The 27,256-nt window shown below is 49.2% G+C and overlaps 1 long non-coding RNA gene across 2 annotated transcripts; it reads left to right on the top strand.

The window, feature by feature from the left end:
* LOC308547880 lies at positions 1-22,993 on the top strand. Of its 2 annotated transcripts, none has more exons than XR_013997565.1 (3): positions 1-445; positions 1,073-1,249; positions 20,320-22,993. It is a non-coding gene; the product is annotated as an uncharacterized lncRNA (long non-coding RNA). The 2 variants fall into 2 exon arrangements; XR_013997566.1 differs by lacking the exon at positions 20,320-22,993 and adding an exon at positions 10,302-10,932.
* The last annotated feature ends 4,263 nt before the right edge of the window (positions 22,994-27,256 follow it).

The raw sequence follows: 27,256 nt of genomic DNA, 5'->3' as shown, positions 1-27,256 counted from the left end.
GGGTCTGAGGCTGTCGGAGACACAGAAAAGGAAGGGAAACCACCAGAGGAAAAACGCCGGAAGACGAAGGGATGGACAAGGGTGGAAGAGAAAGAGGGAGCAATAGCAAGAAAAACCAGGTGACGGCCGGACGCCTGGACCCGGGGGATCTCGGTGGCTTTGGAGGGAAGCCCCATCGTGGGTCTGCTGTGCGTGCGGCATCCGGCGGACTCTGCTCTGGGAGCAAGAAGTGACTCGCAGTTTTGGTATCTCCTACGTAAGAGCTTTGGGGGGATCCCTTGGCTGGCTGACAAGGAAAGGAAGAAAGCAGCAGCAGCGAGGTGAAACCCGATTGCTTCCAACAGCCTTGCAGAGGAGGCGCAGTCGCTTGGCTCGCCTGGAACAGCTTGCAGCTCCGATGGCACGCGGAGGAAGGATAATTAAAAAGGCCAGCGTCGCTTACTAAGTGAGTAAACACAAAGCCATTCCAAACGCGCTCTCCGGCTAATGAGAAGCTGTAATTTCTTAGACTTCAAGGCAAAACGAGACAGCGATAGGGCTCAGTGGAGAGAGTGTGTGCGTGCGGGGGTGTGTGTGCGTGCGCGCGCGTGGGTCCGGGGGCGTGGGGGTGTGGGTGGTGGAGATAAATCGACTAATTGTTGGCAATGTTTAAAAAAGGGATTACTGGAAAAGACAGTGAAATGATGACAGGAAAACATCTTGGACCAGAGCCAAAAAAAAAAAAAAAAAAAATCGAGGCAAATCAAGTCTGCAGCTCGGAGAAAACACCCGTCGCTCCTGTCGGGGGCTCCGAGAGGAACTGCCCGGTGTCCCTCAGCCGAATGCGGAGCATGGTGTGGGCACCAGGGGGGCAGGACCGGGGGCCACCGGAGTGTCTGGGAGGAACCACGGCATGCCGGGCTACACAGTTATGTCATACTTTGAGGAACAAAACAAAAAAATTGTAAAAACCAACCTGTCCTTTCCTTTTACTCGGAGTTCCTGCTTGCTCAAAATTGCTTTGGTCTATTAACAGCAACCCTGAAGGGTGTCTTCTGCTAACAGGAGCTGCTGATTCTCTGTCTGTCTGCAGGAAGCTGCTACAATGTTGCCAAAAATATGCTGGAGGTGGAGGCTGAGGAAGTTCCCTTTTCCGTGGACTGGGCTTCTGGCAGGACGTGCCAGGTAAACAACCGCCTTCGCCAGTGGGACGGCCACGCGGGAGCTGGTCTGCGATGCCTCTTGTCTTTGTCACCCGCCCCTGGGCTTGGTGAGTCCAAAACCAACCACGAGTGGGACCCTTTTAACACAGGGCTCCAAACACACACGGCGGAGTGGGGACTCCCGAGAATAAAACGAGCTGCGTGTTCAGTTAACTGAGCTCTCTGGTTTACCTTCACGTGAATGGGACTTGGGGCTTTACTTTTTTTTTTTTTTTTTTTAAATTTCTGGGACTGGAAAGTCAATAGATAAGATGCCTCCTTTTGACTGAGGTTCTACTCGTCCGTCCGTCCGTCTGTCGGTCCATCCATCCGTCATGTGGCTTCAGACTCCCTGATATGTTGCAAGTTTCCCCGAGCAGGAGAAATGTATCTTGCAGAAAAGTGTAACCTCCTTGGAGACCCAAAGGAGGAGGAGGGTGCGGATGACTCGGGCGACTCGGCGACTCGGGCACCTTACCTTGCATTTCTTCAGCGTTCATGGAGACCTGCGTCTGCAGCGCGTGTGCATGTGCGTGTGCGTGTGAGTGTGTGGTGGCGTTATGTACAGTGCGTGCAGGCATGTGTGTGTGGCTCTGCGTCTACGTGTTTTTCCGAGCGGGTGGACAAGAGAATGGAAGGGAGAGCACACGGACTGTTCGGGCATTGATGTGATTCACGCAGAGAAGGGTCAGTGCTGCAAGGCAGACAGCCACCCATCCCTGGACCGCCGCTCTGGAGGGCCCCCGACAGACCTGATCTGAATGTTAAATGCGGGAGACGAAATTAGCATACTCACCAAGGATGTCACCCCCTCCTTGCAATCAGTAAATGGCCGTCTCCTCTCTTTAAACCCGGCGTCCCCTGTGCGCGCCAGCCACTTAACCACGTCCTCTGTCGGGTCCTTTTTTTGTGTGTTTGTTTTTTTGTTTTTGTTTTTTTTTTTTTATGAAAGACTGGAAATTCATTAATGAGGGAAGGAAGGGCTTCAAGGGGCTGTAATGAAAACAAATGATCCTCTTTAAACCTCATGACGGCCAAAGCCCGGGGTGGGGGTGGCGAGGGCTGCTTTCTGCTCCCGGGATGGAGAATAGGAAATTCCAGAGACAACAGACCACTTGACAAGGGCCCAAGAATGTATTGCTTGGGAATTTCTTCTATGTGGCAAAGAACCGGCCACGGGCCAGTGTGTCTGTGCTAATAAATCTTAAAATGAGCTTTATCTTCCAAATTCTAAAGCGTGGTCTATCAGATGTCTTTCCATCCGGTCACAGGCTATCGGAGTTTGTTGACCTTGTGAGGGCAGAAGGGCTTTTGGAATCTTCTGGCCAGTTGCTTCGGCTGTTGGGCAATAGAAATTTTTCTTCTGAGCTACAATTAGGCTTCTCCCGAAGGAAGTAGTTGCTTTTGTTTTAATCTCTGTCATGCACAGAAGCACACAAAGGAAGCACACTGACTCCCACTTCTGTAGACCCAGCCCCGTACTGGAGCAGACGGGAGGCTGTCTTAAGAGCTAAGAATCGGGCACTCCACCCCAGCCACGTCCTTGGGCTGGGGGACATTCGCTTCCTGTTCCTTTATTTTAGCCACTCTGCCCTCAGAAACAAAGTTCTTCTGTCCCGTTGTATTGTACTGTTTGACTTTGAACCAGGGGTCACACACTCTGAAACCTCTAGGGACCGGCGAGCACCAGCCTGAGGAGGCAATAGGGAGGACTGGGGCTTGGGATGAACTGGAGACAGCTGCTCACTTCTGTTCAGGGGAATAAAAGCTGCGCCTTGTGTTGTCGGATCCCCAATGTTCTAAGAGGTGGTAGAAACTGGTGTGTTTAAATACACAATATACGAACATTGAAATATTAGCTCAAAGCTTTTTAAAAAACATTTTACGGGTCAAATAAAACATATTTGTGAGGATAATACTGGCCCACGGCAATGCCAGTTTGCAACCTTTGTTTCAGTCTAAAATACCTAGCACAGGGCGGTTTTGTTGTTTTATTTTGTATCTTTTTAAAGCCTAGTTTTTCCTTCAAATATTTTACTCTGTTTTAATTTTTAAAAATATAGGTATTAGCAGCTGCATGACAAACATCATGTAGGGGTGTGTGTTTTGCTAGACAGAGAGGGAAGTGCTAATTTAAAACAATAAAGGGAAGGAAATGGATGTCTGTAGGGCCTCTGTGCCTTGTGGTCACTGGCATCCCAGCAGGCATGGTGCAGTGTCATCTTTACCTGACATTGCACAAAGATTTTTCCCCACCCAGAGGTCATAACTGGGAAAGTCGCATATCTAGAAAGAAAGACGTTTGCATATTTTTTCATGTGTATCTCCATCAATTTTTAAAACAATTATTGATTATTGCTATTTTAACATTAAATTTTTTTTCCCCCCAAAAATTTCCTTCCTAGCCATCCACAGAACTCTATATCTCAAGCGGGTAGGCAAAAAAGATAGAAATCCCCAGAAGAGAGACCCTGCCTGTGGCTTGGAAGAATGTTTTCCCACGGCGCCTGAAATAACTTCAACAAGAAAAGGCGCCTCAGCAAACGGGGGAGGGGCAGCAAGGCCCCTTCTCGCACACTTGCGCGGGGCTTCCCAATGTCCAAGGTGCTCTTCATACACATCGCCCTGTTTAATGCTCACTACGACCAGGCAAGAGAGATGCTACTTAGCTTATTGTACGGACTAGGATGCTCAGGCTCAGAGAGGTGACAAAATTACCTAAGGTCGAAAGTAGTAAGAAGCATTCATGGGCCTTCTGAGTCTTAATCTGATGCCATTTCATTATTTTTCACAGGTTCCCATAAAATATATATATATATATATCTCCTCTTTAGAACCCATGACCCAAGGCTTCCTCTATTCGTGATCCTCTCTCATCCCCCGTCTCACTTCCTCACAACAAGGTTTTCATCTTGTAGTCTGCGTAATCTGTAGTCACCTGCAATTTGAAAAGGCTCCCCGTATTCTGCCGGCAATTAAGAACCACTGCTGAGTGCCCAGTGGCAGTGGCAGGCGCCCTCCTTCGCTTTCCATTCCCCTCTATTTGCTCCTATCTCCCGCCTTCCCTTGAAAGTCAGACTTACCCACAGGCTGGCCTACATTGCCCTGTCTCTACTTCTTCCCCCCCCCCCCCCGCCCCCGTTTTTGCATCTCCGCACAAAGCACTCTGCTTTCATTTCCACTTTCCCACTAAAATGGCTCCAGGTCATTAATGACCAATTAACTTTCCTTCGTCGCATGGCTGGATTCCTCTGACCACTCCCCCCACATGGCACACTTCTCTGTCATATCCAACGCTGCTCTGTGCTAGACTTCCTCCCCCATGGACGGCCGTTTTTCCCCAGGCTTCATCTCAGGCTTATCTTTCCTTGTTAATCCCCTTAAATATTAGTGTTTCTCCCAAGAGGGTGTCTTCTTTCAACTTGTACGTATTTTGCTGTGTGCAGGCATAAACCCTTGGCTTCAGTGGTCATCTGTAAACTAATCATCTAGTCGCCTGGACTCAGCCCCGGGTATCTGGCCGCCCGCCGACCTCTCCTCGGGATGGTCCAAGGTGCCCCCCACCCGATACGCCCCAAGCTGAACTCATCACCATCCGCAGAGCTGCTCCACCTTCTGCATCCCTCCAACCTCTTCCCTCTGACTGCTGCCAATCGCTCTTCAGGTTCTTTCTATTCCACTTTCTTAATTCCCCTCTACCCTCTCTTTCACTCTGTTCCTACTGCTCCTCTCCTGGCTTATTTCCTAACTGCCCAGCGGCTCTCTTCGCTCTCAGATGTGCCCGGCCCACAGTGCACTCTCCGTGCTGCTTCTGACTGACCTACGCAACGTGCGACTATGATTGCTTTGCTCCCCTCTGTGGACTCCTTCAGTGGGTTCCACCTTCCTAAACTGGCCTTCGAGGCTCCTCGTGGCCTGGCTCTGGCCTGCCCCCCAGCCTCCTCTTTTGAGACCCTTCCATTTCCCACTCTGTGGTATAGGTCACAGGACACCCCGTAGTCTTTCATGCCTCTAGGGTTTCCTACAATGTTCCTGCCTCCCGGAATGTTCAACTCTACTTTCGTCACTTGGCCAATTCCTTCTCCACCTTTAAGATTCTGTTCCAGCAAGAAGCATTACCCACACCCCAAGTCCCCCGCTTCGGGTTATGTGCTAGCACGGGCCCCCTACCCCTGCTTCCCTCTCTCACATATCGACTCCACTTTCACGATGATCAGGTTCCCCAGTTTCGTTGTGAGACACTTAAAGGCAGGGACTGTGCTTTTTACCCCTGTGTTCCCAGCACCCAGCACCGGTCCTGGTGTATGCTGGGTGCTTAATAAATTCATATTACTATTTTCATTATAAGTATCAGAAATACTATTTTTTTTTTTTAAGCTGGAAGATTACAGGCCCCCAAAATAATGAAACTGAGGGGCAACACAGCAACCCTTTCCCCACAGTGCGAAAAGGATTTCCAATGGTGCAATTCTCACTTACATCAGTTTTTTGACTTTGTGTCAGGTGAGAAATGAACACCGGGGTGGTCTTTAGGTGTTTGCTGATGTGGTAGAAACTTTGGAGTTAATTAGAAGCTCTGGCTAACGCTGAACTTCCTTTGCAGAGTTCCTGGGAGGAAACGCTAAATTAACAGTTCAAGGTTACTATTAGAAAAATAGCCTGTTTCCCTTTAGGCTATGCCTTGGGGAGCCTGTTCTTCCCCCTGCCATTCCTAAGATGTTTCCACTTTCCATCTGACCTGGCTGCGACGGCCACAGTAAGCCTGGTCTTTCCAGCAAAGGCGAAATCTCTTGAGCTCAGAGACTGCGAGATGCTTCTGTTACCTCTCCCTGCAGCAGGAGATTCTGGGGTGCTCAGTCTCTACTGGCTGAACGGAAGAGTCAGAAAACCTGTGTTTCTGTTTGAGGACACTTTATTTAGCATGTATTGTTAATCTGTTAACGTGTGACCCACGCCCGATGGCACTGCGGGCCTCGCCTGACTGAAGCCTCTCTGACGCCTAAGTTTTCCCCGGTAAGGCACGTCGCCGCCTGCTTGGGCCTAAGGACACCAGACGGACGGCCCTAGAGCGCTGTACTTGGGAGGCATTTTTAACAGGGGACCAGAATCACAGAATGTGAAAAACGTGACACTGAATAGACAGTGAAGACAGAGGACACTTGCTCGCAGCACGAGAGTTGACACAAGAGGCAGAGCGTCATCGCCTTCAGCCTGGGCTGGGAGCGTTCCCATCGGGATAAATGCGGGTGGGTCGGTGAGCTCCCCACACCCGGGGGCTGCGGGAAATGAGGGCCGGTGGACGGCTTGACTGTAAAGGAAAGAGCAGGGCTTCTGCTCACTTCCAAACACAGACCGTGATGGCCCTGCACGCAGCGCGATTCTGACGTTGAAGTTCTTTTATTTATACAAAACTTCTACTTTAGGGCAAAGGATCACTTTTCTCTCGCTTAGGCTTCATCACATAAGTAATTTCCACTCGGAAGTTGTAGGGTCGTTGGGTATGGGGTGGTGCGTTTTTCCTCATAGAAAACAAGACTGGTGAGATGCGAAGGCTGGGTGACCAGCGAGGCTCCGTCGCCGGCTGGGAGAAGTGTCCCCCTGCCGGCCCTCCAAGGTCTGTATGGTTCGAAGGCGGCCCCGGCAAAATGACAGATGACCCGTGTTAGGCACCTTGGCCCCCGTGAAGGGGATTTTGCATGATTGTCTTAAAAAGTTATTCTTCTGGGCTCAATCTTGCCCTCTTTGGGTCATGTCTTCACTTACATTCTGTGTTGCAAGAGGCTGCTCAGAAATTCGTTTTTGCTCTTCCCTTACTGATCCCCATCCTGCGGCAGGGATTCTGGAAACATGGTGCTGTCGTTTCCACACACGCCGAAGGCGCCGGCGGTGTGCCCGAGAAGGCAGGAGGGGTCAGCGAGGCACTTAGAATGGACACGGAGGAGACGCACCGGCAAGATTTCGGGCAGTGGCAGTGATGAGACGAGGCTCGGGAAGTTCTTCCCACCAGCAAGTGCGGAGTTGGTTCCAGCAAGAGAGGGGTCGCTGCTCCGGCATTGATCCGTGTCGTGAACCCAACCAAGCTGGGCAACTTCTCCGAGAGCTATTCCCTCTTCTGTGACATGGGGCCCATGGTACCGGCCTCCCGGAGTGACTGCGAGGGTTAAATGAGATAATAATGCATGTGAAGTGCTGAGCGCCACGTCTGGCAGACGGGACCAGAAATGGAAGTCGGTGACTGTGGCTTTTGTTGTAATGCCCTAGATTCCCAAGTAGCCCCCTTCCCTGGCTTCTGGTTATGCAGGCTCGTGGAAACACGGAGATCACGGGGGAAAGACCCGTCCTTGGTCGACTTCCTCACTGTACAGGCGAGAACATCGGGCGAGTGGGATTCAGCCAGCTCAGCGTCACACAGTTGGGGCAGAATCAAAAAGAGAACCCAGCTCCCCGGCGCCCATTTCACAGCTGCGCAGTGAGGGTGTGCCCAGACTTCCCTTCTAGATGCTTCTTCCATAGGAGCGGAGGAACTATCTCCCCTCCCCACCTCCCCACCCCAACAGCCCGGTAAACCATTGCTCTTTGGTGTAAAGATTTGGTGCTAATAGTATCAGCCAAGTAGAATATTTTAGATGAGGAATCACAGCAGGATTTCTTCATGTTTTGTTTTTTTTTAAATATAAATATAAATAACAAGGGCATATGATATTCACAGCATAATAATGTAAGACAAAGCAAAAAGGCTCATCGGAGCTATAGAAAGAATGCTCTTTTAAAGGGGATCGATTATTCCTGCAGTTCTCTGCAGTAATCTGCAAGACGCTCCCTTGGAAAAGCCCACAGGGCAATGCCGCTGGACGTAAAAGCCCCCAAAGCTTATAGCTGATCGTGCAGCGAAGGAGAGGACACTAGAGCTGTGCTGGGGGGACGGGTTGGGGCTGGCTGACCGCCACCACGCCTGTCTTGCTGACTGGAGGGCAGCCAGCAACCTTCCCACCGGGGTGGAGGTGCGGGGTGGGAGGTGAGACAGGGTGGTCCTGGGCGAGCCCTTGCGGGAACTGGGTGGTGCCATGGAACGATGGGTCATGTGGCGTTCAAGCAGAAAGCCCTATCCAGCAGGACAGTGGCATTAGCAGGACCAGCTATGATGTGCACACGAGCAGCCCTGAAGGTGAAGCCAAGGTCAGAGTCTGGAGTGTGTGGTCAGTTGAGAGAGGGGTGCACTACTGCGGACTTGAGCCGAGGGAGCTGGGTTCCCCAGGCGGCTGCGTGAGTTCCAGGTGGAGACAGCATCCTGGCTCCCCAGGTACGCTGGGTTACAGAAGCAGGTGTCAAGATTAGGGAGCGATTAGGCAGGCCTGGGAGGGGGTGGTGGGGGGACCCTTACTTATTTCATCACCTGTGAGATAATTGTTTGCTACAAATTGCCCATACTTATTTTTGAGCAAATAACCACATTTCTTAGTTGGCGTTGGAAAGTCTGGGAGGCGGACCGCCCTATTTCTCCATCGCTGTGTCCCATTCACTCTTATTTCTGACCCATTTTTGCCTCAGTCTACTCATATCCAGTTGAACTGATGAACCACTAAGGCTGATGGGAAATGTAGCTTCATTAGAATATGCTCCTTGCGAAAGATCTCGAGCTGTATTTAATCTGCCAAGGTAACAGGTTTAAGTGAAACAGAGCTGACACCTCCAGCCCACTGAGCTATTATATTTGCATTTTACATTGAACATGCCTGTAAAACTCTTTTTGGTAGATGGAGCTGACATTTCCATATGATGGCAAATGCTAAATTGTGAATAGCTTTCATCAGGGTTTTGCTTCAGCAATTCCATCCCTCTACAGACACAGAAAAAGATCACAATGAATGCCTATAAGCACCCAACACAATGTGCTTTTGGGGTACAATCGGTTTAGTCGCGTGATTTGGATATATGCAACGTCTCACTTATCCAGAATCCAACTATTCAGCAACTTCCTTATCTTGAATTAATTAGAAAGAAAAGCTCTCTAAAAGCCAGAAAGATCGTCACTGAAGTGACACGCGTGCACGTTTAGGGATGTTAGACTCTCAGCCATCAGTCTCAGTTGGATGTGAGGCCCCTTCCAAGTACCAGGTCCCAGTGCCACGCTGATGGCCAGGAGCTCCTGGAGGTAACCACACCATGCAAGGCTGCCCTCCCCTGAAAAAAAAGGGTGGTGAACGCAGGACATGGGTGTTTTGTTTTTGAGCGCGGGATACTCATGAAGGCGACGCTGGGCATGTTGTTCCCTGTGGCACCATTGGGCCAATAAAATGTGTTGACAGTGTTGTAAAGATACTACTTTGGAAAATGGTTTTGCATTACTTTGTAAAGCTGAAAAGAGGCATGCCCCTTGTCCCAGCAAATCCCTTCTTATAACTTAAAGCAGGGGTTCTCAAAGTGTGGTCCCCACTCCCGGCTGCAGCATCAGCATCACCTGGGAACTTGTTAGAAATATAAACTCTCAGATTCCACCCCAGTTCCACTGCATCAGACACTCTCAGAGTTGGGGTGGGGGGTCCTGCCATCTGTGAACTCCCTGGTTGATGGCAAAGAGCTCTGAGAGAAATCTGTGAGCATGTGCCCAAGGCCCATGATGAGAAGGTTCACAGCAGCAACTACATATCCATCAACAAGAACATTTTCTGTTAGCACAGTGGAATATTACACTGTAACGAACATGAGTGCATTCTGTGAATGAATCTTACCGTCATTATGTTGAGCGGGAAAGAAAGATACAAATGAAGAAAAAAAAAACTCTTAAGAAAAGCAAGGAAATGATTACCGTAAGATCCAGGTCAATGGTTACATCTATTAGGAAAGGTTATGTTCAGGAAGGAGCTCATAGCAGGGGCTGGGGTTTCTCAGGGGCTAGCACCGTTCCACCCTTGGACATCAGAGGTCATCAATACCCTTCCTTTATGACTATACTTTAAATTGCATATATGTACTCTTTCAAATGTATATGACATCTTACAATAAAAGTAAACTATGTGTCTACCAAAGCGGTTCAATGTTGCTACCCAAATCAACCAAACTATAACCACCTATCTTCACAAGTCTGCTTTATTCTTTTTTTTCTCTCCTAACTGGGGAAAGACGGGAACAGACTCTAAGACGACCACGGATATCAGCCAGAGTCATTGTCCTTTCCTCTCCCTAAGCAAGTAGAGGAATCCAAGAGCAATGAGGCAGTTGTACAAACTCTCGGTGCGAGAGCGGGATGCCCCCGTGTGATCCAAGGTTCTGCTGCCACCTGCAAACGACCCTGTTTACCTGCAGCCTCCTTTAGTGATTGTTGTTAGACTGAACTCACGCGAAGTTCGACGGGAAAAGACAACATGTTGGTTCTTGTGAGGATAACTGACAGTATCAGACCTAGCTGCCTCGGACTTTGTTTAAAGCAGAAGGTGACTTTTCAAACAGTTTTGAAGCTGGGTTCCTTAGTTTTCTTTTCTTTCAACTAAGACAGGTGTCCTTTGCTCACAGGTCTATGACGACTGCGCTGACAGACATTTCCCTGTTCATATGTAATATCATTCTTTCATCAACAGTAATCAACGCTTTAGTACTAACACATACATAATATAGCTACGTATTATGATACATTGTACCAAGTGCAGTGATTGTACAGTGTCTACGTTGTACTCAATGAACACTGAGCTGACTGATATATGCTGCTCTGTCATATAAAATACTCCGAAATAAAAATATTATGAATTACTATATTATCCTAGATGTCCAGTTCTTGTTTTTTTTTGGTGTGGTTTTTTTTTTTTTTTTTTGGTGTTTGCATTTATTACATTTTTAATAGATTTTAGAGAGGGAAAAAAGGAGGGAGAGAGAGAGAAACATCGATGTGAGAGATACATGGATCGGTTGCCTCCCATATGCGCCCGGCCGGGAATTGAAGCCACTACCTAGGTATGTGCCCTGACCGGGAATCAAATGCACGACATTTCAGTGCACAGGACGACGCTCCAACCGCCTGAGCCACACCGGCCAGGGCTGCACTTATTACATTTTTAATGTGTGAAAATATATATAACATAAATAATTGCCATTTTAAGAGCACAACTAAGGGGCATCGATTATATTCACAGTGTTGTGCAACCATCTAGCTGCCAGTTTTAACCCTCATATTTCCTGTCCAGTAGTGGAAGCTGCTACATTAAACTACCGAGGTTAAAACTACAAAAAAAAAAAAAAAAGTCCATTCTTACTAGGAAATATGTAGACTCTTGCTTTCAGGATCCTCTGGGACCCATCACGGGTTATCTAAAGTACCAAAAATTATTAGCCTGATGTCTTAGTGGAAGTACTCAGGATATTAATTCACCAGTTGTGCATAATTCCCAAGTTAGTCTCTCGTGCCAAACAGTGAATAATTAAGCTGTGGCTAATGTCGTTCTGCAAGCCCGATAAAACAATAACGAGGATGGTAATAACAATAGCTGGCCCTGAGCGCCGCGGGGCCCGGCGCGGCTCTGCGCCTGCTACGTGCATTCTTTTATTTAGTTATCGTAACAACCCTGTGGCATGGATATATAATCATTAGCCTGTTTCATAGAGGAAGACATCATGGCTAAATTCCATGTCCAAGGTGACGGGATCTGAACCCAGGCAGAAGCACCCCAGAGCCCTTCTCTTGGTCCCCGTGCTGTGACCCCCGTTTAAGAATAGAATCCAACGGCATGTTTTGCTTTCACAGCCTTTATGGGAGGCTGGTTGCTCCAGATGAACCCAAACAGGACTAGGCTAGGAAAAATCACACACACACACACACACACACACACACACACACACACGCCCTGGTCGGCGTGGCTCAGTTGGTTGGGGCATCGACCCGTATACTGAAAGGTCGTGGGTTCAATTCCCAGTCGGGGCACATACCTAGGTTGTGGGCCTGATCCCCAGTTGTACATATGGGAGGCGAGTGATAGATGTTTCTCTCTCTCTCGCTCTCCTTTCCTCCCTTCCTTCCTCCCCCAAATCAATAAAAACATATCCTCAGGTGAGATTTAAAAAAAAAAGCATCACACCACCCCCCCCCCTTTATTCCATTGGGGGTCAGCAAGGGGTGAAGGAGGGAGCTGGGAGAATTAGCCAGTCAGTAATCAGTTAGCAATAAGTGCTAAAAAAAAAGACATTTAGAAAAAATATCGTGGCAGTTTAGTGGGGAGGAGATTATTTTTAGCTGCCAGGCAGGAAGGAGTTGAGTACACAATGTAGAGCCATCAAAGGCTTTTCAGCACAGAAGGGACATAATGAAAGCTATGCTTTTAGGAAAATAAAACTGCCATCAGTGACTATTATGGCCTGGAAGGAGAAAAGACTCAAGGTGGAAAGGCCAATTTTGAGGTGTCTATAGAAACCCACCGGGCGGTGGCCGTGGGCTTGGCGGGCCTGGGAGGGGCTGGAGGGAGGAAGGGCAGAGCGGCCCATAGGAAGGGCTGGGGCTTCGAGGTGGACCCCGGATGACCCGCAGAACGGCGTCTGGTTCAGAGAAAGGGAAGCGGGGAGCAGAGGAGGGCGTGGGAGGCAAGTGCGGGCGCGGGGCTGGAAGCTCTGGCAGGACGGCAGGGACGCGTGCAGGGCTCCCAGGCCGAGAGGGGGTTCGAGTCGGGATCCAGAGCCTCTGCAGAGCACGGAGGGCCAAAGCCTCGGACATGGACCGGACAGGACTGGACGGGAGGGGAGGAGGGGAGGGAGAGTCAAAGCAGGGCTGAGGAAGATGCAGCCCTGGGCCCACATTTGTAGCCAGAGGTAGTGAGAAAAGTCAGAAAAGGTGAGGCCAGAAGACAGGAAGGGAGCTGAGAGCGCCTGGGAGACAAGGGGGGAGAGAGTGTGCAGACTGAGGGGGCGACAGAAGGTAAGGCCGGGTGACCGGAGGCGAGGCCCAAGGCGACGCTTGGGGTTCAGCAGCAAGGACCGTGAGGGGGGCTTCTCCTGAGCGGCAGGGGGAAGTGGGGGTGAGGGGCTGAGGGGCTGCCAAGAAGGGGGGGAGCGTGCAGCACACGCAGAGACACGGCTCCGTGGTTTGGTGACGGGGAAGGCGAGCTACGCGAGGGTGGCTCAGAGGGGCAGAAGGACCAGGGAAACGCGTGGGGCACAGGAGCCGAGGTGCACAGGCCGAGGGGAAGAGTTCTAGGGAGCAGAGAGACCGAAAATGCATGAGAGAGGGAGGGAGGGACGGCTGACGTAACCAAAGCAGGGGGCCAAAAGCAAGCGGGGGTCCAAAGAGAGGGGAGGCGTTGGAGAGGAGGACCTTCGTCGCCAAGCCACGGATGTGGAGCGGAGGGGAGGGGGTCCCCGGGAGCTCTCGTGGGCAGGCCGCCCAGAAGTCTGAGGGCGCGGGCAGAGTAGGACACGGGGAAAGCAGAGCAGGGATGCAGTACACACAGCGAGAAACGTGACACAGAGTCATCAAGGACCGGGGAGGGCTCCGGAGGCTCCGGGGGCCTCCTGACGTTGGATGCCACACACACGTGGGGGTCACTCGGCTTGGCCCCATGACTTTCTTTAAAGTGCACGAGGCAGGCAGGGAGGAAACGGACGCGAGAGGCAGAGAGAGGGTGGAATTCACTCTGGTCTGGGAGCCTAACGGGGGGACGAGGGGCGGAGGCCGCCGAAGGGCTGGCGGGGAAGGCAGGGGGCTGAGGCCGGCAGGGCCTGCCTGGGGTGGTGGCCTTGGGCGTGAGCTGCTCAGCTCTCCCTGGAAGATAACCTGCTCTGGGAGCACAGCTGACTGACAGCCTCCAGTTGCCCTGGCACCTTTGGGGTTCACCCAGCATTTGCTCCAGGCCAGGCCGCTCCAGTGACGGCCGAGCGGGGTGTGGGTACAAGAAGCAGGCCATCCTCCCCCACCCGGGGCTCCTCTAACAGGAAGATGTCGCTCAGGGTCGCCTCGTGGCTGGGTTGAGACTTCTCTCTGATGTGTGTGTAGTCTGAGGCTCTTCCTGCCCGGTCTCCCTTCCTCCCTCTCACAGGTGTCAGAACGACCGGCCTGGCGCTTGGCAGAGTCTCCCCGGCCCCTGCCTCCCTCTCACTTTGTGCTTCCCAGGCGCTTCCCCCAGTAAATCTCTTGCCGGGCTAATTCTGACTTGGCGCCTGCGCTTTTGGAAGTCCTGAACCGATGCACTTGGACTTGCTGTTATTAGCAGAGGGCCCAGTGACGGCAAGAGGTAGGCAGTGAGGTGACTGCAAAGTTGCAGAGGCTGAAGTTCATGTGGTTCTCCTTTGAAGTTATTACAGACGAACAGAGAGTTGCAAAAATAGCAGAGATTTTCCCCGACCCTTCACCCTGCTCCCTCTGGTAGAATCCCTCCTTACATAACTAAAACCGGGACACTGGCGTTGATATAATATTAACAAGTTCATAGGACTGTGTAGTCGGTTTCTCATTGCGCGTCTGTCCACTCTCAGGTCTACTGATCTCATCTTCACTGCAGAAAGTAGCAAGCAGTTCCCTCCCAAGTTGGCCAGCTCTACAAACACAGCCGTGGGTGGAGGGACACATAGGAAATGACAGATGTCCACGGAGAAGAGAGTTCTTTATCCACCCGTCCATCCCTGTTTGCTAAGCTTTTCCTAAGCGTGAGGAACTGAGTCTACGGTATTAGGATACTGATGCCAAAATAGTAAAAGCCGCAGTTACCACACCTCCGTTTGGGCTAAGATGCAATGAGGAACCAAGATCTATAACCGTTTAGCGGGGCAAAGGACATCCGGACCTGTCCTGCGATCGCTTCCACACAGGCAGTAATTCAACCGGTTGCAACCTTATGCTCGGAGAGCGGCCCAGGATCATGCCTTTTTATGAGTCATTGTAAAGCTCCGAGTGCACTGAAATATACGTCATAAATGCTAAATAATCACCGGTCGGTGAACCTAAAAGTACTGGATTCAGTATCTGAGGCATTAAATCCAAGCGATGCTGTTCTGGAATCAAGGCAAACAAATACATGAACCACAAACCGAAGGAAGCCCACCGCCACCCCTGGCCAGCACCGGGCGTGGTCTGGGACGCTCTCTACGGGCGAGCGGTTCCCTCGTGACGGGGCGCTTGTTAGTGTTATACCTGACGCGATGCGCACGATGCCTGGCATGTGATTTGGGGGGAGAGTTTTACATCTGACCCACGGCAGACAACAGGGACACCATGTTCCTAGAGCTCTAATTCCCTTTATCTGATGCCAGAAAATAATATCTGCTGACGCTCTGAGGAACAGCAAGTCACCCCACTGAGCAGTTAGACTGATCCTGGCGGGCAGGCTCTGCTGGAATACTGGGGGGCCCTGTTTGCATTTCAAAGCTAGGATTTAGCTTTCCTTTAAGATGCACCCCTCTTTAGGGGTGCCTCTGATTCCCGGAGGGTTTAGGTACACAACCTAGAAGGCCTGAAGTGCCGCAGAGCCTGCGTTGGCCACGGACGTGGACCACAGCACGGTCCGAATGCTTTCCCCACTCACAGTCCAGACTTCTAAGCGTGGCCTGGTGCCGCGTGACGTGGGGGTCCCCGGGCACGGCCCCTTCTCTCTAGGAGTCTGCCATCTTGGCTCCACAGACAACAGGGTTTATCTCCATCCGCATCACTTTAGTCACTGCAAGGCGATGACACCCTCGGGAGCAAAGCCCGACCCTCCATAGCAAAAGACTGACAGCAAAGCCTATTGCACACGAGAGGCGCTGACGGTGACGTCTCCGGGAGCCACACAGGCTGACAAGGTCATGCTTTGAATAGAGTCTACAGGAGCATCTACCCTTCAGTGGCTGCTTCCCAAAGGATTTTATTCCCCTTCAATTGCAGCCACGGGAGGGGAGCCGGGGAGCCCACGCGGGACACCTAGATCTGGCCGAGGAAGCGTTGAGTGCAGGACGGAACCAAAGGGGAAGAGACGAAGCCAAGAAACCAAAGGTAAAACAGCCACCAGATGCCAACCCTGGAAATTCTACGAGCACAAGTGCTTCTGGCCAGTTTTTGCCTGGTCCAGACCGAGCTTGTCACATCTCACAGGACAGAATCTGCATACAGACAGAAGGACGCCTCCCCTGCGCAGGGCGGCAGCTCTCAGAGGGCACCGTGTGCCCGCTGGCCTGGGGAGCGGGTTCGAAAGGGCCGGTTTCTGCTCTTCAGCCTCAGAGATGCTCACCGGGTGATTCTGGGAAGGGGTTTGGGAAGGTACATTTTACCAGGCACCGCCCATCACTCTTTCGAAGGCATATTGCTTTAAATCGACGTTTTCCCATCTTTATGTGAGCGTGATATTAGAGAGTTTGGGGAAATACCTTAAAAAATAATCCAGCACCCATTTCTCATTTTGCAGATAAAGAAACCGAGCTGTTAAGTGACTTTCTCAAGGCCGCTCAGCCAGTTATAAGCAGAAAGTTAGGCCCAGAAGCAAAGTTTAGTCACAGTGCCTTTTACATTCGCTATACCGTTTGGTGAGGTAAATCTCCTCTCCTTCAAGTCCTGTTGGACATACACCACACAGGTAGAAACCAGAACACGTCATTTTAGTCATTTTTAAATCCTTTGAAACAATTGGCGAGGGCTTCAATGATGCCAAAGCAAACATTAGAAAACCACGAGTTCAGAAAGAATTGGTACTCACCCTCGCTAAAAGTCAGTGGTGAAACAGGAGACAGCAGGGACTCGAAGCTGTCTTCCGAAAAACCAGTGTCTGGGCTCCCCCAGTCATTGCCTACGATAAAGCAAAAAGTCAACAGTTGCAAGAAATTGTATGTATTCCTGACGTTGCATCAAAAGAATAATAAACTCTTTCTACAAACTGTGCTGGAACCACATCAGATTGAATGTCATAATTATGCTTATCAACTTTAGGTCAATTCCTCACTTTGTGTGGTTGTCGTTGATTTAAACCTAAAAGTTCTGGGTCTCAGCCAGTTCCAGAGGTGCCGTGACAAGGGCCATGGGAACATTAGCCCATAGTTGTTCGAGGAGCCCCCCGAGATGGGCTACAAGGCTCTGAGGACTTCTCACTCCCTTGTTTTATGGTTCCCCTCTTTATATAAGAAAGTAAAAACCGAGTAGGCCCTCATTTCAAATGAATGGGAAATCAGAGAAGTCATGGGAAGAACGGGGACTCGATCTGCATGGTTTAAGCGGTTCTGTCCTCATTGACTGACTAATTCATTTGTTTAAGGAATATTTATGAAGACCTTCTATATTCCAGGCAGCTGCTCTGCTCAGTGACATATTAAGTTTGGCCTAACGTGAAGCTGACTGGCTAGGAGGAGGCTATATACCCCATCACCAGTTACCCTAGTTATTGAGTAGCAAGTCCATGGTCTAATAAGCTTGTGTTATAGAGGCAGGAGCAGTCAACTGGGAGTCAGTTCAAGTGCTGGGTGACTTTAGGCTAAAGGAGGCGTTCTCAACCTCAACACTTGAGATTTGGGGCTAAATAATTCTCTGCTGTGGGAGTGGGGGGGGGCACAATCCTGTGCATTGTAGGATGTTTAACAGCATCCCTGGCCTCTACCCACTAGATACCATTAGCATCCCCATACCCCCATATCTGTGGCAACCAAATATTTCTCCAGACATTGCCAAATGTCCCCCCTGTGAGGGCAGGGAGTAAAATGTTCCCAGTTGAGAACCACTGGGTTAGAGTAATATCTACATTTTGAGCACCCATTAGGGCAGGGGTGGGGAACGTCCAGCTCGTGGACCATCGAAATCATGTGGTCTGGCCCTGCCAAGGCAACCACAGGCGAGACTTGAAATTCCATAAATCTAGGAGCTTTTCTCATAGCTAATTTTTAAGTTGAAAATTTTGTATGGCCTGCGAATGATGTTATAAATATCCAAATGGCCCTCAGCAGAAGAAAGGTTCCCCACGCCTGCATCAGGGCACCGTGCTAGGGTTTTATATACATCATCACATTCAGTCTTAACAGACAGCTTCCCAAAGTGGGCACTGTCATTGTCATTTTACACGTGGTGAAACTGAGGTCCACAGAGGGTAAGGAAACCACCCAACATTATACAACTGGTAACTGTTGGAGGAGATTTGAACTCAGGATTATTTAACCTTGACTCATGTTCATTGTTTCCCATATTTCCTTTCGCTGTGATGTATTTTAAGCATTCAGAAAAGTACAGAGAATAATCCGATAAAGATCGATGTACTCAGCACCCCAATTTGACAAATGCTAATATTTTTGTCTTATCTGCTTTATATTCTTGGCAATAAAACGTTACAGATACAGATGACTCTCCCTTTAAGACTCTTGCCCTCCTGTCTCTCTCACTTTCCTCCTTCAAACAAGCTCGTGCCATATTCTCCCTGGGAAAAATTCTATACTTTTCTTTCACGTATGCATGTTCACACACGATATACAACTGTCTGAAAAAATGCCCAGAAGGCGTACGCAACTCTTCTGCAATTTGCATTTTTTACTCAACATTATGTGAGTTTTTCTATGTTGAAACTGTAGTTCTAATTCTTTTATTTTAATGACTGTGTTGCAATAAATAGACCACAGCGTCCTGGACCATTCTCGGGACGTTCAGTTTGCCTCCGCTTTCACCGCCCCGAGTGGCCCTGCCGGGGCGCGGCTGTGTCTGCAGGTGCGTGGGCATTTCTCCAGGACGTGCAGCTAGAGGGGGGATTGCTGGGTTGCAGGATATTAAATACTGCCAAATCAGTCTCCAAAATGATTATAGTAAATTATACGCCCTCCAACAGACTGTGAGAGTTTTCATGTCTTCGCATCCCTCCCAACGCTCGGTATTTTCGAACCTTGCAATGTTTGCCAGTCTGATTGGGTGGAAACAGCATATAATTACTGCTTCAAAATCCTGTGTTCTCAACCACTGCACTTTCTGTCTACGAGCCTGGAAGCTTTAGTTATGTGAAATGAAGGGAATACCTTTACCTATGTCTTGGAGTGGCAACAAATTCTCCTGCTATAACGTGTGGATGTATTTGGTAAATATCAAGTGTCACTTTTGTACCCTGTTGGTGGTGGGAGAGGGTGTTTGTATAGTTTCTATAGCAGGCAATTTGACAAAGAGCTATCAAAATTTCAAATGCGCATATATTTCCTTTTAACTTAAAAAAATAATCTCAAAATTCTAGAGAAGTTATAAAAATAGTGAAAAGTATCCCTGAGGCCCATTGTTAGGATGTTACCACTGTATCACATTTGCATTAAGATTCTCAATCTCTCTCCCTCTCTTCCCTCCCCCTTCTTTCTTTCTGTGTGTGTGTGTATGCATATGCACACACATATTATTTTTCCAATGACTTTACTTCTGAAAATTTTCTAAAAATAGAAGTTTTATTTAACCGTAGAAAAGTTGCCAAAATCAGGAAATTAACATCAACAGAATATTATTATCTAATCTACATATCTTGTTAAAATGTGTCCGCCGTCCTACTAATGTCCTTCATAGTAAAAGAAAAATGTTTTTTCATCTCCTAGGGGCCAATCTAAAACCATCTGTGGCACCTCTCCTTTAGAGCCATTCACCCTGCATACCTAGAACTTATACCCACTGACTTCCAGCATCTCGTTTCCCCCTCCCCGGCCCTTGGCCACCACGTTTACTCTCTGCTTCTACGAGTCTGACGCTTAGATTTCTCGCGAGTGGGATCACGCAGCATCGTCCTCCTGTGACTCGCTCACTATCCTTAGCATAACGTTCATCTCACATATGGCAGGATTTTCCCCCTTGTAAGGGATAAATATTCCATTGAATGTATTTACCACATTTTCTTTATCAGTCGCCTGTCAACAGATGTATAAGTTGTTTCCACATCTTGACTATTGTGAACAGTGCTGCAATAAACACTGGAGTACTAATACATTTCTGGAATCCCGAATTCACTTCTTTTGGATAAATATACCTAAAAGGAAGATTGCTAGATCATACATGGTAGTTCCATTTTCAATTCTTTGAGGAGCCTCTACGTACGGCTTTCCATAGGGGCTGCACCATTTTGCATTCCCACCAGCAGTGCCCCAGGGTTCCAGTTTCTCCACATCTCCCCAACGCTTGTGGTCAAGCTATAATTCTGATCGTCACCAAATTTTAGAGCTAGAAGGGCCTTCAGAGATGATCTAATCCATGTCTCTTTTTTTCCAGATGAAGACGGAGATCAAAATGGCACTCGAGGAGACAGAGTGGTTGTCCAAGGTGGCATAGTCCAGCCGAGCAAATTTCACCCTAGAACCTCAGTGGCGGGATTGCTAGCTGTGGCAGATTATCAATGACCAGAAATTTCTTGTAGCTCCTCCCATCATGAGGGTGACTCTATCTCTTCCTTGAAGGTCACGGAAGTGAGACTGTGTGAGACCCGAGCCTTGGCCTCGAGGGGCTCGGCAGCTTCTGGTTTTGCTCCCCTGGATGCGGCTGCCACATGAAAAGGCCTGGGCTGGCCTGTGGGAGTAAGACAGGCTGTGCGGAGTGGAGACGTGAAGTCCCAGTGGAGGCCTCCTAGATCCACCAGTGGGCGAACTGCTGGACACGTGAGTGAGACACCCCTCCCAGCTCATCCAGGTCCAGCCAGGCCACCGGCAGACCACAGAATTCAATGGAGTTGGTCCAGAGCAGAAGAGCTGCCCCGGCTGTCCAGTCCTCCCACGGAACCATGAGCTAAATAACACATGCTTGGTGTTTTAAGTCGCTAGGTTTTGAAGTGGTGTTGTATATAGAAAAAACTGATAACAAACCCAGCGATGGCCTATCTTCAATGAGACCACATTTAGCATCCATCTCCAGGATGTCTGGGGTCACCAACCCTCCCCCTAGGTTGACTATCTTTCCCAGCCCACCTGTAGCCTGGTCGGTGTCCCTCTACTCCCAGGAACGCCCGTGCCTCTGCCTGGGACGCTATCAAGGTGGGGAGGGAAGACCCGTGCCCTACAGGGTCAGACCACAGCTTTGCAGCAAGAGCCACCTTGTCCCACCTCTTCCATCACAGACTCTAAGCTATTGCTAAATTATTTCTGTAAAAATAAAAGAGAGGGGGCTCAGCTGGCACTGGCTGGGAGGTGCTGAGAAAAAGGGGAAGAACATCCTATAAAAATGAGAGCCAGGGAGCAAATTTCTCGAGCCACATGATCTTAAGTTGTCACTCGCCATCCTCCCCTTTTACCTGCCTTCCCATTCCCAGTTCCAGAAATAAACGAAGGGTTTCTTGATTCTCATTAAAGTTTATGCCTCACCATCCACCCCTCTGCCTGCTTTTCAACTTCAGGCATCTTTAACTTTTTTTTCTTTCACAGCTCCCCTCACTGCCCTCATGTAGGTGCTTCTAGAAACATGAGGCTCCTGACAAAAGCCCCGAGGTTCTCCAAATCAGAATCTCAGAAAGTTCTGCCACCTCTGTTACTAGGAGGCCATGTGCACGTGGCAAAGGAGGAACCTGGCTTTGGAGACGAGGGTAGAATCCGTTGAGGACCCAGAAATCATGAGGCGGCAGAGGCAGAGGGGGCGGAACGGGCCGGGCCCAGCCTGGCTGCTGCTGAGTCTCCCCAGGGCTGGCTCCCTGGCTCCCAGCTTGGTGCCAGCACAGCGTTCAGAATCCACCGTCCCTGACCCACACAGCGCTCTTTGGTGACGACCAGTGTCTTCACGGGACTCTTGGAATAAATGGAGGTGCTCTGACCATACGGGTTGGAGGAAAGCAGTCTGGGCCTGTCCCATCAGCCTGTGGGGTATTTGGTACTTTTTGGAGGTACTTTAGAAGACAGATGAGGAAATCTCTGGGTCATCACCCTGGAAACTCTGGTCCGTGACCTCCTCAGGCCTTGTGGAATTTCCCTGTCTGTTTTCTGCCCCAAATGTAGACCATTCACTTTAACTGAAGTTTCTGGGCATTTGTGTAGAAATGGTTGCAGTGACCTGTAGCATCCACACTGGTGACAGGAGGAGATAGTGCTGGTTCTGGTCCTCCTGGGAGTTGGTGTTTGCAGGCCAAAGCACACCGGGCCCTGATGAGGCAAGCGAGAGTTCCCAAGGACGGCAAGGAAAATGTAAACAGCCTCTGGGCGAGGGTGTCACATGAGCTACATCACCTTCCGGCAGGAATTTCCCAAACCTGACTACTGTCTCATTTGCTAACAGGGCAGAGGAAACATGGCCATCCAGCAGTCAATTTCCAAAACAAACCTTGCTCACTCTATAGAGCAAAGAGATGGAAGTTTTTCAAGGGAAAGATCTCGCTGTTCTCTCGTTTATCAAAAGGTGACAGGGCAGTGATTACAAATGCAAATGCAACCTTTCCTGCTGTAAGCAAAGACCCAAAGACCGTGCTCACAGCTGAACTTGTTTGCCTGTGGCCAGCCTGCACCCAGTAGGTAGTTCGAGCCGGGCTCTTTCCTGAATTCTGGTGTACTGATAAGCCTATTAAAAATTCTGCATTTTGGGATGCGTTTTTTTTGTTTGTTTGTTTGGGGAAAATGTAACTACTATGAATGTTAAAGAATGACTGTACATTTCCATTTCTGAAGCAGGTTTACATGCATGATGATATCTAGTTTCCTCTTTGAGATTCAAGAAATATATGAACAGCTATGAGGTGCCAGGTATCCTGAGAGGTGCTATCACCTAGAAAATTTTACAACGCTTCTGGGAAGAAGGAATATTCATTCGTGTGTCCCCATTTTACAGATGCAAAGACAGACTCCAAGCACTTACGAGGCCTGGCCACGATGGCTTGGTTACTGAGAGGCAGAAAAGAGACTTGAACCCAGGTACCTAGAGTGCAATCCCGGTATCTGTATGTCTAGGACACCTTTGCAGTTGAGAGCATGGTAATAAAAGAACAAAAACCATGATTTGTGGCTTGACTGTATTTTGTTGTGAGAGACATAGGAGTGTGGTGGAGCTGAAGAGGGAAACACATCCATGGCAGAGAAGCCAACTGGGAATGAGGGGAGGGAAAAAGTAGAAGTTGGTTCCGACCCGTTTCTGACCTGTTTCTAACTGCATCAAGCAAACACATTATTTAATCACCATCTCTCCCTCTATTTCTTAGGAAACACCTATTCCTTCTGTGACACTGTTCCCTTCTGCGTGTAGTTGGAGGGTGCCATCCCGGGTCCAGGGGTACAGAGGGGTCCTGTTCCTTAATCAGGAAACAACGTGGCTTCACCATGACCACCCCAGACTCGGATGGGACAGACAGGCTTCAGTGGGGGAGTGATTCTGACTAGGCCTGGGAGAAGCGGGACTTGGGCATCAGAATAGTCCTTGGTGATGACTAACCGGGCTCAGATCCATATTTATTAGGGTACCAGCCTTGGAAACAGGACATGCACTAAAACACGGAGCTTTCTCATATAAAATGGGTAAGCTTAGGTGACATCAGAAGGCAGCTTCACTGTGACAGGGTGCTTTCCCCTCCCGGGCCTGACCACCTGCCATGACACCTTTGCGTCTGGCATCCTTCTGCCTGACAAAGGGCTCCAACAGAAGGCTTGGCCCGTCCTGGGCCAGGCCGGAGGGGCAGCTGGGCTAGACCCTTAGGCCCAGACCCAGTTCACCCCCAGTAGATTCGGAGAGACTCAGCACTGCTGTTTCCTTTTATCTTTAAGCAAATTTTCATTAAGTGGAGTTTTCCCTCATTTTATTTTTTCCCCGAGTTTTATTTTTGACTGTAGAAGTGGCTAAGAACCACAAGGAAGGGTACTTCTTTTTCCAATTCATGAAGGCCCCTCATCACCACCGTTGACAAACATGGACAGTGGCATCAGCCCTATCACTGGCCCCCGTGGCTACGCCGGGAAGGCGGCAGGCGGTTCGGCTTATGGACCGTCTTTATCTCCGTGTGTCTACGCTTATTTCTAGGAAGACGAGAAGAGACCTAAGAAAGCAGGATACGCACAAGTTATTTTCCACAGTAAATGACACCGGAATCCCTCATTTTCCCTAGGCTCGCCTTTTTGAAGAAGTCTGGGGTGTGACTTACACTTGGCCTGCAGTTAGTTGGCTTGGCCTGAGCACAACCACCCCTCAGAGAGGAAGCCCCGCGCCCTGCAGGGTCCGGGCCGGGGCTTCAGGGCGCCCGTTATTCCCGGCTCACCCCCGGTGAGCATAAGGAACAGCACTGAGTGCGGTGCTGAGCGTGCCGCCGGGAGGGAGGAGGGTGGTTGCCCAGTTACCCAACCGGAGTCGCGACGGGCTCGGCTCACTCCCCACACCCTACCCACGGAGACTGACACTTAGACAGCGGCCGGCGCGGGCGCGGCTCTGAATGGCTCTGGCATCTGTTTTGTCGTGCCTGGGGCCCACATACTGGGGCTGCTTGTTTCCGTCCCATAGCAATTAGCGCCGTGCAAATGCCTTGTGCCCCGCACTAATTCAGAAGGATAAGCATGTCACACTCTGCCAAGAATTACAGCTAATCACAGAGGGCGCCGGGCACACCTGCCCTTTGGTTAGGCTTTTGTTTTACGATGAGGGGTGGGCGCAACCGGGAACCCTGCCTTCGCCCCTGCTTGGGGATAACCATGGAGACTCCGGGGAGGCCCGGAGTGTGGCCTGGTTGCCAGCCCTGAAGACACACTTCCTACAACGAGGACAGACTGCAGCAGAGAACCCGGGGGGCCACTTCCAGTGGGGCAACTGCAAGCAGGGTGGGCCCAGGGGATCCTCCGAGGCAAGCAGAAGCAGGGCTTTGCGCAGGGCCCGGCACTGAGCACTGCTCAGGAACTAGGGCGAACACAACACGTAGGAGTGAGGACCTGGGATGGCTCTACTTTTGGGGTGAAAGGCTCTTTGGTAATTGTTTCCTTTTAGTCTCATGTGGCACCTGGCCTTATTCTGTGAATGCACCCTTTATCCTAATGGGGTATTTATCATTTATTTACAAGAGGTTTTTTGTTATTTTTTTTTTTTAACTTAGGCTTATTAAAGCATACTTTACATTCAGGAAACGTGCCCTTGACTGGGAATCTAACCCGAGATCCTTCAGTCCACTGGCCAATGTTCTAACCACTGAGCCACACCAGCTAGGGCCTAAGTCATCCTTTTTGCTCTTTTCTTGTCAATCCCCATTTCTGGCCCCCAGACTAGGCAACGACTGATTTTATTTTTGTCTCTATGATCCTACTTTTTCCAGAATGCCATAGAAATGGGATAATTCAGCAAGTAGTTTTTTGTTAGCGGCTTCTTTAACTTAGCATAATACTTTGAGATTCATCCATTGTCACATGTATCAGTAGTTTGTTCCTTTTTATTGTTAAGTGGTTTTCCATGGATACACCACCACATATTCTCCAGTGTTTGCACATTTGGGTTGCTTCCACTTTTGTCTATTATGAAAAATGCTCCTATGAACATTCATGTACAAGTCTTTGTGTGGGCACATGCTTCTATTTCTCTCAGGTAGGATACCTAGGAGTGGAACTGCTTATATGTATATTTAACTTGATAAGAAACTGCCCAAATATTTTCCAGAGTGGATATTCCCATTTGCATTCCCATCAGCAATGCAAATCAGTTACACTGATTTGTCCACACTTCCTTGTCAGCACTTGGTATTGTCGGTTTAAAAAGTTTAGTCATTCTAATAGGTATCCACAAGTATCTCATTGTGATCTTAAATTACATTTTTCCTAATGACTAATGATACTGAGATTCTTCTCATGTAATAAAGTACTTAAAAAGTCATTTTGAATCCACAAAGCCTAAATTCTGGGGGAGGCAAGTTCTCATGCAACTTATTGCAGTAAAGATTTGTTAAATCTCTCTCAAGTGCCTAAAATAAATATAATCCAGGAAAGGCAGACATAGCAATAACCAGTCATGTGCCTTGAGAATGGCTACTGCTCTTAGTTAAGTTTTCCTACATGCTGAGCTCATCTCAGAGCAGGAACCGGGTCTTTGCATCTCCCACAGCACCCAGCTCAGGGTCAAGCACATGGCAGGTGATTCAATAAATATTTGATGACCGACTGAGGCAAGATGGGTGCTCATGTTCCAAGTGGACATTTCTGGGGTGTGCTCATATGTGGTGGGAGATGTTAAAAGCACAGAGGGCTGATTGGGCACTTAAGAGATTCTCCTGCCCTGCAGAGGACATTAATGCTATATAGAGATCAGAGGTCTTCTCTCAGGCTGCTCATTAGAATCAGGTGGGGAGTTTAAAAAAACTACAGATTGTTAGGAATAGATTCAGATTCCCCTTGAAGCTAAAGCATGGTGCCCTATGAGCACTGAGAGGCACTGGGAGCTATAGAGTGTTCCAGTGGGGAGGGAAAAAGCCAGGCTGCAATCAGGACACCTGAAGAGACATCAGAAGCAAGAGGCCAGAATCTCACTAATTTGTAAGATTTCTATCCTCATCGAAAAGACAATACTTTCATGCTCTCACCAGGAACCACTAAGACAAATGCCCCAATGTCAAGAATATGGACAATCTTTGTCTATGTGAGGGAGCGTGTTTCTGAGATGGTACAAACATTCCACCTTAGGGCTAAGTCAAGGCTTTCAGGACTGAGTCCTTAGGAACCTTCTCTATCATCCTTTCCGCCTCCCAAGGTTTAGGAGGAAGTTCTGATGACTGGGACAGGTCAGAGATGCACAAAATACCAAGTGTCTTAAGGAAAGAATTCAACAGAAACTGAGAAATTACATAATGCATTTTGGAATACTTGGATTTTTTAAATTAAACATAATGGCCTGATCCTTAAGTGAGTGATGAGGTCTCACATTTTTTGTTTGTTTTTCTCAAAAACACACAAACAAACCCACGAACCAAAAATAACTAGCTAAGGGTTTGACAGACACTCAAGTTGACTTAGGAAACACTGTTGGTACAATCTCAGCATTTTAATCATGACAAATCGAAGGGCTGACAAACTGCATGTTGATGTCCTTGTTTTCTGTCTAATGAAAATATTTAATTTTCAGAATGAACTGCAAGTCACCCCAGATTTACTTAACACCAACCTTGCCCAGGATGATGAATCATCCTCAAGGGCAGCGCTGTGGCTCCAGAGTCCCTGAGGAAAGCCACTCTCTGGCCTTTAGCGCTAGGTGGCATCCTATTTGTCTTTCTTACCGGGAACATGAA

The sequence above is a fragment of the Miniopterus schreibersii genome (assembly GCF_964146895.1).
Source record: "Miniopterus schreibersii genome assembly, chromosome: 18".
NCBI classification, from domain to species: Eukaryota; Metazoa; Chordata; class Mammalia; order Chiroptera; family Miniopteridae; genus Miniopterus; species Miniopterus schreibersii.
The sequence above is the reverse complement of the archived record's forward strand: the minus strand, read 5'-3'. Positions and strand labels throughout refer to the sequence as shown.